This window comes from Malaya genurostris, chromosome 2, assembly GCF_030247185.1.
Source record: "Malaya genurostris strain Urasoe2022 chromosome 2, Malgen_1.1, whole genome shotgun sequence".
Lineage (NCBI taxonomy): Eukaryota > Metazoa > Arthropoda > Insecta > Diptera > Culicidae > Malaya > Malaya genurostris.
Window position 1 is genome coordinate 117650321 of NC_080571.1, and position 10819 is coordinate 117661139.

Consider the following 10819-nt stretch of genomic DNA (forward strand, 5'->3'; position numbering starts at 1 on the left):
GGAAATAAAATTGTCTTTAACACTTAGAGAAATCGTGTGATAAGTGTTAAAAATGTTGTAGTTGGAATATTTCTACAACAGGCAGGAGGATTTTGTTATCGTTCCGGAACGTAGTGGAACGTTTTGAAAGATCGCGGCGAACAGTCGAGTAGGTGGCAGTAGTGTTTCCAACGTATAGAAAATTTGAAATTTACACAGGATTTTGAAAAACTTTGTTCGAGCCTGTATATCTGTTATCTGTGGTGGAACGTTGTGAAAGATCGCTGCGAATAGGCAGTAGTGTTTCCAACGTATAGAAAATTTGAAATTTACACAGGATTTTGGAAAAAAAATTCCAGCCTGTATATCAGTTGTCTGTGATAACATATTGCATCGTTGTTGGGCTCAGTACTGTCACGATATTTTGACAATATTCTCGAAACGTTAACACTACTAATCGATTATGCTTATTAGTAACACTATTTCGAAGCGTTCTCGAAATACTTGATTAAAATGGGCACCGTATAATTTTTTGTCAATCGTGTTCATGAATTTTCTCAGGGAAACTAAAAAACCACATATAACAGATATACAGGCTCACATATAAACTGTGTGTAAAATTTGCTCAATCGGTGTAGCGAACATTTGCAGATGTCACCACGATCGACACAAGGCCACCACGCTTTCAATGAACCACAATTTTGGGTGCAAAATTCACTTCTCGCTATATTTTTGTTTAGCTGTTGGTTAAAATGACAACTTTATTTTTGTTTTATTCCAATCGAATTCTCGTGTGTTTTATGAGACATGAAAATAAATTTGTCTTAAGAACTTAGGAAAATCGTCTGATAAGTTCTAAAATTGTTGTAGTTGGAATATTTCTATAACAGGCAAAGGATTTTGTTACCGTTCCGGAACGTAGTGGAATGTTTTGAACGATCGCGGCGAACAAATGAGTAGGTGGCAGTAGTGTTTCCAACGTATAGCAAATTTTAAATTTACACAGGATTTTGAAAAAAATTCTTTGAGCCTGTATATCTGTTATCTGTGGTAAAACTCACTGCATAATGTCACCGAAAATAAATTCAACAAATTTTCCAGTATGTTTTGTGAAAAGGAAAAGTCCACATAGACTTCACAGGCACATTTAATATTTCTGGTGATGAAATTTTCGGGAAACATCCAAAATTATGAAAATGCCCCGATTGTAACGCTGCGATCCGCCAGTCAACGCACATTTCTGCACCATTGGGTTATCATATTCACAGATTTTTCAATAATTTCTATTACACAGATCACGGATTTTCTCTCATTTTAGTAAAATACAAATTCTACAAATTTCTGCAGAATTTTAAGATTATTCCGAAAAACCGACACATTTTTAAAATGTTTCACCAAGATTTTCACCGATTTTTATATAGTTCACGTCACCTGGGTTCGGTTCCCAACCCCAAACATAGGGTCAGAATTTTTCTGGCCCAAATAGGCGAAAGACCTTTGGGTTAAAACCTCTACAATCGAAACATAAAAATAACCGATGCTCTACCATTCAAATCTTTTATAGGCTAATGCGGTTAATGCAAATAATGACGGCCCGATCGCAGCGCCACGATTGAGCAAATATCGTGCTCAATCGGCCCAATAATCGGACTGATGCGGTTCGACAAAGTTCGCTCTTTGTCGACGCGAAACATGAAGTGAGAAACTTACAAAATTAAATGGATTGATAGTATCTTAAATGTTTTTGATGGCGTGTACGCGTACGGGGCGGATAATGAAAATAACCTATAAAATATCCTTACATCGAAGCTGAAATTCAAACGACATGGTTTTCTGAATTTACATCACTTCAATTGAAAATTGGTTGCAATTCAGCATCATAGAAAAACCAGCATACGAATTGATGTTTCAAGATATTGTAATATTAGAACCATTGAGCATTGTTTCCACACGAAACACTATTTTGGGTGCCATATTTACTTCACGCTGATTTTGTTCTTGTTTGGTTAAAAAAATACAAGTTTATTCTTATTTTATTCCGTTTGAATTCACGCGTGCTTCGAACTAACATATTTGATTTTTTTATCGTGACTACACAAATGAACAAGCATTCATTTTTGACAGTTCAGCGGTACTGTTTACAAACAAGCTTAGACAAAAATCGAAGTACACATTTTAAACAATAATCTTTACACTTTACAACTAGTCACTTTTATATAATATATCTCAAAAACAAACCGAATTCAATCGTGAACAAATGTTTTGAAACTCTATTTCGGCGATATGAACCGTAAATGGTCTCATCCAATTTGTCAACATGCAAACAAAAAATCTCTGTTTACAAACAGTACTGCTGAACTGTCAAAATGTGTTCATCCGATTGAGGTTAGCAGTGACGGTAAAAAACCTAATAGCAAATTTAAAATGTACTAAGGGCTTTCGAAAAATTGTGTGCGAGTCTGTATATATGTTATCTGTAACACAGAAAACAGTTGTCTATTGTACTTAGGGAAATCGTGTTGTCAAATTGTTGTAGTTGGAATATTTCCATAACAGACAGTAGAATTCAGTTATCGTTCAGGAACGTAATGGAACGTTTTGAAAGCTCATGGCGAACAGTCGGGTAAGTGGCAGTAGTGTTTCCAGCATATAGCAACTCTGAAATTTACACAAGATTTCGAAAAAAAAAATTGTTCGAGCCTGTATATACAGTTACTCACAAAATTGATCGTACATACGTATGATGCTACCTTTTGTTGCCGTTTCTTACTGTTACTAGCTAGTTTTTAATTTATTTTGAAGTGATTTTGCAATGAAAATTGTTTTGATCGAAAAAGTACGGGTGTGTAATGTCAGAGACATAACTGGATGTCGTGAATACGAATAAAACTGACACACTTTCTTTATACTTCCGAATTCGAATTGGTAGTTGATCGATTGTGTGAATTGTGCAACTTTCCCCTTTTCACTACTAGAATTTCAAACGATGCGCCTAGACTAAATTACAGATTAGTTACATTAATCATTCTGAAACGCAATTAAATATAATGAAATAACTAGATAGTTCTTTATAATAAAAATGGCCCGTATAGAGTACAGTAAAGCAAAATTTCGCAAAATTCTTTGAGAGTATTATTATGGTTCTAAAAAGAACCGAATAGAATTGTAGGATGACGAATTGGACCTGAGTTCAAGAACTAAATTTAGAACCAAGAACAGAAGTTCTGCTTTCATTGACGACTGCTCCACCTGACGATTGAAGTCCAAATGAGAGCACTACCTGAGCATTTGAGGTTTGGCACCACACTAAAGGTCTGCTCTCATTATTGACGACCGCTGCTTCCGACGATTGAAGTCCAAATGAAAGCACGACCTAAGCGTTTGAGGCTTTATACCATGCAAAAAGTCTGCTTTCATTGCCGACTGCTCTACCTGACGACTGAAGTCCAAATGAGAGTTGCGACCTGAGCGTTTGAGCGCAGAAGGTGCACTCTCCGAAGCTGATGGTTCCGCGACGTCTGCTTGCATCCAACGCACAAGAAGAAATGATCGAATTTCGACCACGGTTCCCCTTTTATAGGCAGTCAGTTGAAGATATGTGCCTGACTACCTCAAAATCGTCGTCCTTGCGCGAAAAAGCCAAGCAAAAGTAAAGAGTTTTCCGCGTTGTTTTCAAAATTTGAGAAAACTTAATATTTGAGTTGTTTATGGTTATCTCACATTGTTCAAAATATTATCCTAAATTCCTGATCATATTTATGATGAAATGGTGAATGAATTATGTTGCTGCCTTTAATACAAGTCGAGATATTCACGATTAAGTTCTGCCCATTCTTCCATATGGCTAATTTTGAAAAGGCACCCCATAGTAAAGTAAGTCGTATTCACGACAAAACTTGGATTAAAATTATTTTGTTGTTAGAAATAATAATTTATAAGGAAATCTCCAATATCGACACAATTTACTATGAACTCGTTTTGTGTGTAAGCTGTCAGTGTTACAGTAAACAACAATAATGGTTCGTTTTAGCTTTGGTTTGAGAGTTATAAATTGAAATACAGAGAAAACCGTTATTTTTTTGTAATGGAAAGCAAAAGAAAGCAAAAATACATTTCTACAAGAAAATTGATCATTTACTTGCGCTGTAAAGGAAAATCCTTACGCGAAATAGGAGAAATCGTTGTACGATCACATTCCATCGTACAGAATATCATTGACAACTGGAAATACGAGGGAACTCTGAAGAACAAGGCAGACATTTTGTTGTTGTTGTTGTGTTTTCTTGTTTTTGGCTCGAGGATCGTAGCCTCATATCCGCCACTGACTAGGCAGACATTTTGAAGAAAACGGATTCTATCGGAAGTTGACGAACGGTTTTTAGTTCGCAAAATACGAAATAACCCGAAAATAAGTGAACCGAAATTGACGGCCTAAGTGTCTCATGATACCTGTTTTAACTGAAGCTGTTCGCCGCGTTCTCCGGAAATCTAATCTGCATGGTCATGTTGCCCGTAAAAAAGCCATTCATATCAGCAGTAAATCAGAAGTAGCGGCTTGAGTTCTCCAAAACCCACGTAAACAAACCGCTGGTGTTTTGAAATCAGGTAAAATTCACTGATGACACAAAAACAAATTGCTTTGGATTTGATGACAGACAAATTTTTTTTTTTTTTTTTATAATAAAATTTTTATTGGGCTCATTTGCGTTAGCTTAACGTGGCCGATTATCTTGTTGTTAGGTGGATATGAGTGGAAGCCGTATTATGGGGCGACCTGCTCCCCTAAAGTTAGTAAAGGAGTGTCAGGAGGGTGGGACCTATACTGTATTGATTTTGAACATATTTTGGTATTACAAATCATTCATTAATAGCTTGCATCTTCTTAACACACTTTTCATTTCCGAGTTCTTGACGTTCTCCAGATTGTAACGAGGAAGAGACTGTACTAGACTCGGATGCTTTGTTGGTGTACTTTGATGTCGGTGTGTCATTTATGGATGGTTTCCAGCAATTCAGCTTGACCAGTGTTTAGTTCATTTGGGGTAGGACCACTGTAGAAGAAAGAAAGAGAAAGAGAGGGCACTAGATTTGCACGTTTATAGCTTTGAGGAAGTTATAGAGGTAGGTCATGTAAAGGAGATCTCGGGTTGCCAAAACGTCACGGACTGGAACATAAGGTGGTCTACCTCGGGCCCGAAGGGAATCAATTAGCTGGAGTCTGACGTCGCAATACTCGGAGCACACCCAAACAACATGCTCGATGTCATGATAACCGTCTCCGCAAACGCAATGATTACTCTCACTAAGGCCAACACGATGAAGATGCGCTTTGAGCAAAGAGTGGTTGGACATAAGTCTTGACATTGTGCGAATAAAGTCCCGGTTCACGTCCAACCCTCGGAACCAAGCTTTCGTCGATACCTGCGGTATAATGGAATGTAACCACCGTCCTAGATATCCATCATTCCAGGAGGTTTGCCAGCTGACGAGTGCCTCTTGACGAGAACGACTGAAAAATTCATTGAAGCAGATTGGTCTTTCATAGGTTTCACCTTGTAATGCGCCCACCTTGGCCAGTGAGTCCGCCATCTCATTGCCCCTTACGGAACAATGTGATGGGACCCAAACCAAGGTAATCCGATATGATTTTTCAGATAAAGCACTCAGTTGTTCCCGTATTTTCCCCAGGAAATACGGCGAGTACTTTCCAGGCTTCACTGAGCGAAGAGCCTCGATAGAGCTGAGACTGTCCGATACAATGAAGTAGTGGTCTGTGGGCAAAGTTTCAATGATCTCAAGGGTATACTGAATTGCAGCTAGTTCTGCGACGTAAACTGAAGCCGGATCACTGAGTTTATAGGAGGCGGTGAAATTTTCATTAAAAATACCGAAGCCAGTGGACCCGTCGAGATGTGATCCGTCAGTGTAAAACATTTTATTACAGTCGACTTCTCTAAATTTGTCATTAAAAATATTTGGGATCACTTGAGGGCATACGTGATCCGGGATTCCATAAATATCTTCTTTCATGGATGTGTCGAAAAACACCGTAGAATTAGAAGTATCATAGAAACGAACACTGTGAGGATTATATGAAGAAGAATAATTGTTACGTGACATGAAATCAAAGTACAATGTCATAAATCGGGTCTGAGAATTAAGCTCGACTAGCCGTTCAAAGTTATCGATAACCAACGGGTTTAAGACGCTACATCGAATGAGTTGTCGATATGAGAGATCCCACAAACGGTTTTTCAGCGGTAGAATTCCCGCTAGTACCTCGAGACTCCCCGTATGAGTCGACTGCATACAACCCAAGGCAATACGCAAGCAACGATACTGGACTCTCTCCAGCTTGATAAAGTGTATCTTCGCGGCTGAACGGAAACAGAAACATCCATACTCCATCACTGACAATATCGTTGTTTGGTACAGCCTTATAAGATCTGTTGGGTGAGCTCCCCACCAAGTCCCGGTCACTGTACGGAGAAAGTTGATTCTTTTTTGGCATTTTCGTTTCAGATACCTAATGTGACATCCCCAGGTACCTTTGGAATCGAACCAGACTCCGAGGTATTTGAATGTGAAGGCCTGAGCTATGGTTTGACCCATTAGTTGAAGCTGTAGTTGTGCAGGTTCACGCTTCCTGGAAAATACTACCAACTCAGTTTTCTCCGTGGAGAATTCGATACCTAGCTGTAGAGCCCATGTAGACAAAGCGTCTAAGGTAGTTTGTAATGGTCCTTGCAGGTCGGTAGACTTGGATCCTGTAATAGACACCACGCCATCATCTGCAAGTTGCCTTAACGTGCAAGAATTTTCAAGACATTCATCGATGTCATTGACGTAAAAGTTATAAAGAAGGGGGCTGAGGCATGAGCCCTGGGGAAGGCCCATGTAACTAATTCGTGAGGTCGTCAAGTCTTCATGTGTAAAAAACATGTGCTTTTCCGATAATAAGTTGTGCAAAAAATTGTTCAAATGTGGGGAAAGACCATGCTTGTGCAGCTTCTCCGAGAGAATTTTTATGGAAACTGAATCAAAAGCCCCCTTTATGTCCAAGAATACTGATGCCATTTGCTTCTTGTGAGCGAATGCCATTTGAATTTCTGTAGAAAGCAGCGCAAGGCAATCGTTCGTTCCTTTGCCTTTACGGAAGCCAAATTGTGTATCTGAAAGCAAGCCACTTGTTTCCATCCATTCATCGAGACGAAACAGAATCATTTTTTCCAGCAGTTTCCGAATACAGGAAAGCATTGAAATCGGCCGATACGAGTTGTGGTTGGAGGCTGGTTTGTCCGGTTTCTGAATAGCGATAACCCTCACTTGTCTCCAGTCTTGAGGAACAAAGTTCTGTTCGACGAACTTGTTGAACAAGTTTAACAGACGTTTTTTCGCGATATCGGGAAGATTTTTAAGCAAATTGAATTTAATTTTATCACACCCTGGGGCATTGTTGTTGCACGATAAGAGGGCTAGAGAAAACTCCGTCATCGTAAAGGGGGAATCGTTTTCACTGTATCGAGAGGACGCGACGCGATAGACATTCGATTCGCGAACAAAATCCGGGCAAACTTTCTTGGCGAAGTCAAATATCCAGCGATTTGAATATTCTACGGATTCGTTATTAGTGGTTGCATTTCTCATACGACGGGCTGTATTCCACAGAGTGGTCATCGATGTTTCCCTAGATAGGCCATTGACGAACCGACGCCAGTAACCTTTTTTTTTTGCTTTAATCAGATTTTTCAGGGTCTTTTCTAGTGATGCATATTTCTCGTAGTCTTCGCGCTTGCCACTGTTCCCGAATTTTTTATACGCGGATGATTTTGTTTTATATATTTCCGAGCACTCTTTATCCCACCATGGGGTTGAGGGTCGCGTAGTGATTGTAGTTTTGGGTACTCGTTTGGTCTGGGCTTGAATCGCGGCGTTGAGGATCAAGTCAGCTAGGGATTTGTATTCTTCTTCTAGCGAATCTGGTTGTTTCGTTTCGAGAGCTTGGGATATCGCGGTCGAGTAGGAACTCCAGTCGATGTTTTTCGTGAGATCATATGTCATATCGACTGATGTCGGTGTTTGTGCACCAGTGGATATTGAAACCAAAATCGGCAAGTGATCACTACCGTGGGGATCAGGGATTACCTTCCACTTGCAATCTAGCTGTAGTGATGTCGAGCAAAGGGATAAGTCCAGCGCACTAGAGCGGCCTGGCGGTCTTGGATTGCGTGTCATTTCACCCGTATTTAAAATTGTCATATTGAAGTTGTCGCACAGATCATAAATTAACGAAGAACGGTTATCATCATATAGGCAGCCCCACCCCGTACCATGCGAGTTAAAGTCTCCTAAAACTAACCGCGGGGTGGGAAGAAGCTCAATGATGTCTGCCAGTCGTCGATGCCCTATCGAGACTCTGGGAGGTATGTAGATAGAAGCTATACAAAGATCTTTGCCTCTAATTCTGATTTGGCAAGCAACAACTTCAATGCCCGGGATCGAGGGGAGGTTAATTCTATAAAACGAATAGCACTTTTTGATCCCTAAAAGAACCCCTCCATAGGAGTCTCCTCGATCCAGGCGTATAATGTTGAAATTGTGGAAGTCAAAGTTTATATTTGAAGTGAGCCATGTTTCACACAATGAAAATACGTCGCAGTTACGCGAATTTATCAAAAATTTGAAAGAATCTAATTTTGGGATGATACTTCTGCAATTCCACTGCAGTATAGTGATCATATTCTCGATTTCTGTAGGTATTTCAGCCATCGATAGATACGATCGCTGCAAGGAGGGGCCATTGTTCTGTCAACTGTTTTAAAAATGTTCTTACTGTTGGTAATAAAGCCGTTAGAATACTTTTAAGAGGATCAGTTATATTGAAGGCTGTTAATATCCAGTCCACGATATCAGAGAATTTTAGTAATCCAGAGTTTGTCGGATTTTCTGGTTGTGTTTTGGGATCACCTGGGTTTTTCGGTGTCCCTGGAAGCGCAGGAAATTCCTGGTTGTATTTTAGAAATCCAGGCGGTATTGGCTTGGGTTCAACGGAATTTTTCTGGTTGAACTTTAATGTTTTATTTTCATTTTGATGTAGTACTTTTAGACCTTTGCGAGGAAGGTTAGGAGAGGACATAATTGGTCTTTTCCTATTTGTTCCTAGCTGAAGAGAAGAAGGTCCTACGCCGGGGTCATAAGAAGCATCAGCGTCAGTCGACAAAAGAGCAAACGGATTGTTAGGGGTAGGGGGAGTGGCTCGTTTGAGGATTTCCGCGTAAGATCGTTTAGAATGCTCCCTTACGGTTCGCTTAAGCTTTTCCTCGCGTTGTTTGTACTTGGAGCATTCAAAAAGATCATGCGGATTCTCGCCACAGTAAATACACTTTTCGGTCGTTTTCCTGCATGAGTCATCCCCGTGTCCCTCGCCACATTTACCACACCGTGGTTTGTTACAACAGTATGGTGCCGTATGTCCCATCTTTTTGCAGTTCGAACAGTGCATTACCCTCGGTACATACAACCGGACAGGTAGACGAACCCCTCCCACTAAAACGTAATTCGGAAGTGCAGAACCGGCGAAGGTCACACGAAAAGAGTCTGATGGGTAGTACTTCCCATCTTGTGCCGATTTAGAGTGCAATTGCTTGCACTCCAATATCTTCACTGGTTGAAGATCGACATTCTTGAAGCGGCCAATCCCATCCTTCATAAGATCTTCAACCGTTAAACTCTCCTCGCGAACCACACCGTCGATCTCCACCATCCGAGAAGGTACGTAGACGCGATACTCCCTCGTGAAGATCTCATTGCTAGCAATATCGTTTGCTTGTTTCAGATCAGTCACGACGACGCGCAGTCTATTTGGTGACACCTTGTCAATGTGTTTCACTGCCGAGTAGTACTTATACAGATCTCGAGCTATATTAAGGACTCTAAGAGATTTAGCTATGGGCCGGAAGTATACCACCCACGGGCCAACCGATCCGTCATCCTGATAGGCCTTCCGACGGAGGGGTGGTTTTCCCAAAGGGGTTGCGGGGATATCCATGTAAGATGTGTCACCATAAGAGTATTCATCTAAATGTTCCACCTCTTCAGGTACATCATCATCTTCCCCGGGGTTCCCCCCATCGGAAGACATATCTCCCACAACAACAAGATAAATAGAGCAAATAGATAGGGTAGTAAGAAATAGAAAGATAAAAATAAGGAAAAAACTACTTCACCGGTATGGTTTGTTGAGCCGATAGATGAGTTCGCTTCGATTGTTTCCCTCGCGTGACCTTGATGAATCAACCACTGCTGGTGCCGATGCTATTCAAGCGACAGGTAGAAACGCTGAAGCACACAACTGTCTGCTGCCGGTGTGTATCACTGCCGGTGTGTATCACTGCCGATCACTTATTAGATCTAAGAAAGATCTCACAACAGAAATGTTTCCGCTAGCCCTTGCTAGGGAAACACCTTCGCACTCGAGATTTTGTAATTAATACCGTCCTGATACGGAGCAGAAAAAAAACAAGTGTATCGCGGACGACTGCTCGGATACGAATGGACAGACAAATTATTCGGAGAGAGCCGAATACAGAGCTTTAACACAGATAACAGATATACAGGCTCGAACAAAGTTTTTCAAAATCCTGTGTAAATTTCAAATTTGCTATACGTTGGAAACACTATTACCACCTACTCGACTGTTCGCCGTGATCTTTCAAAACGTTCCACTACGTTCCGGAACGATAACAAAATCCTCCTGTCTGTTGTAGAAATATTCCAACTACAACAATTTTAACACTTATCACACGATTTCCCTAAGTGTTAAAGACAATATAATTTCCAT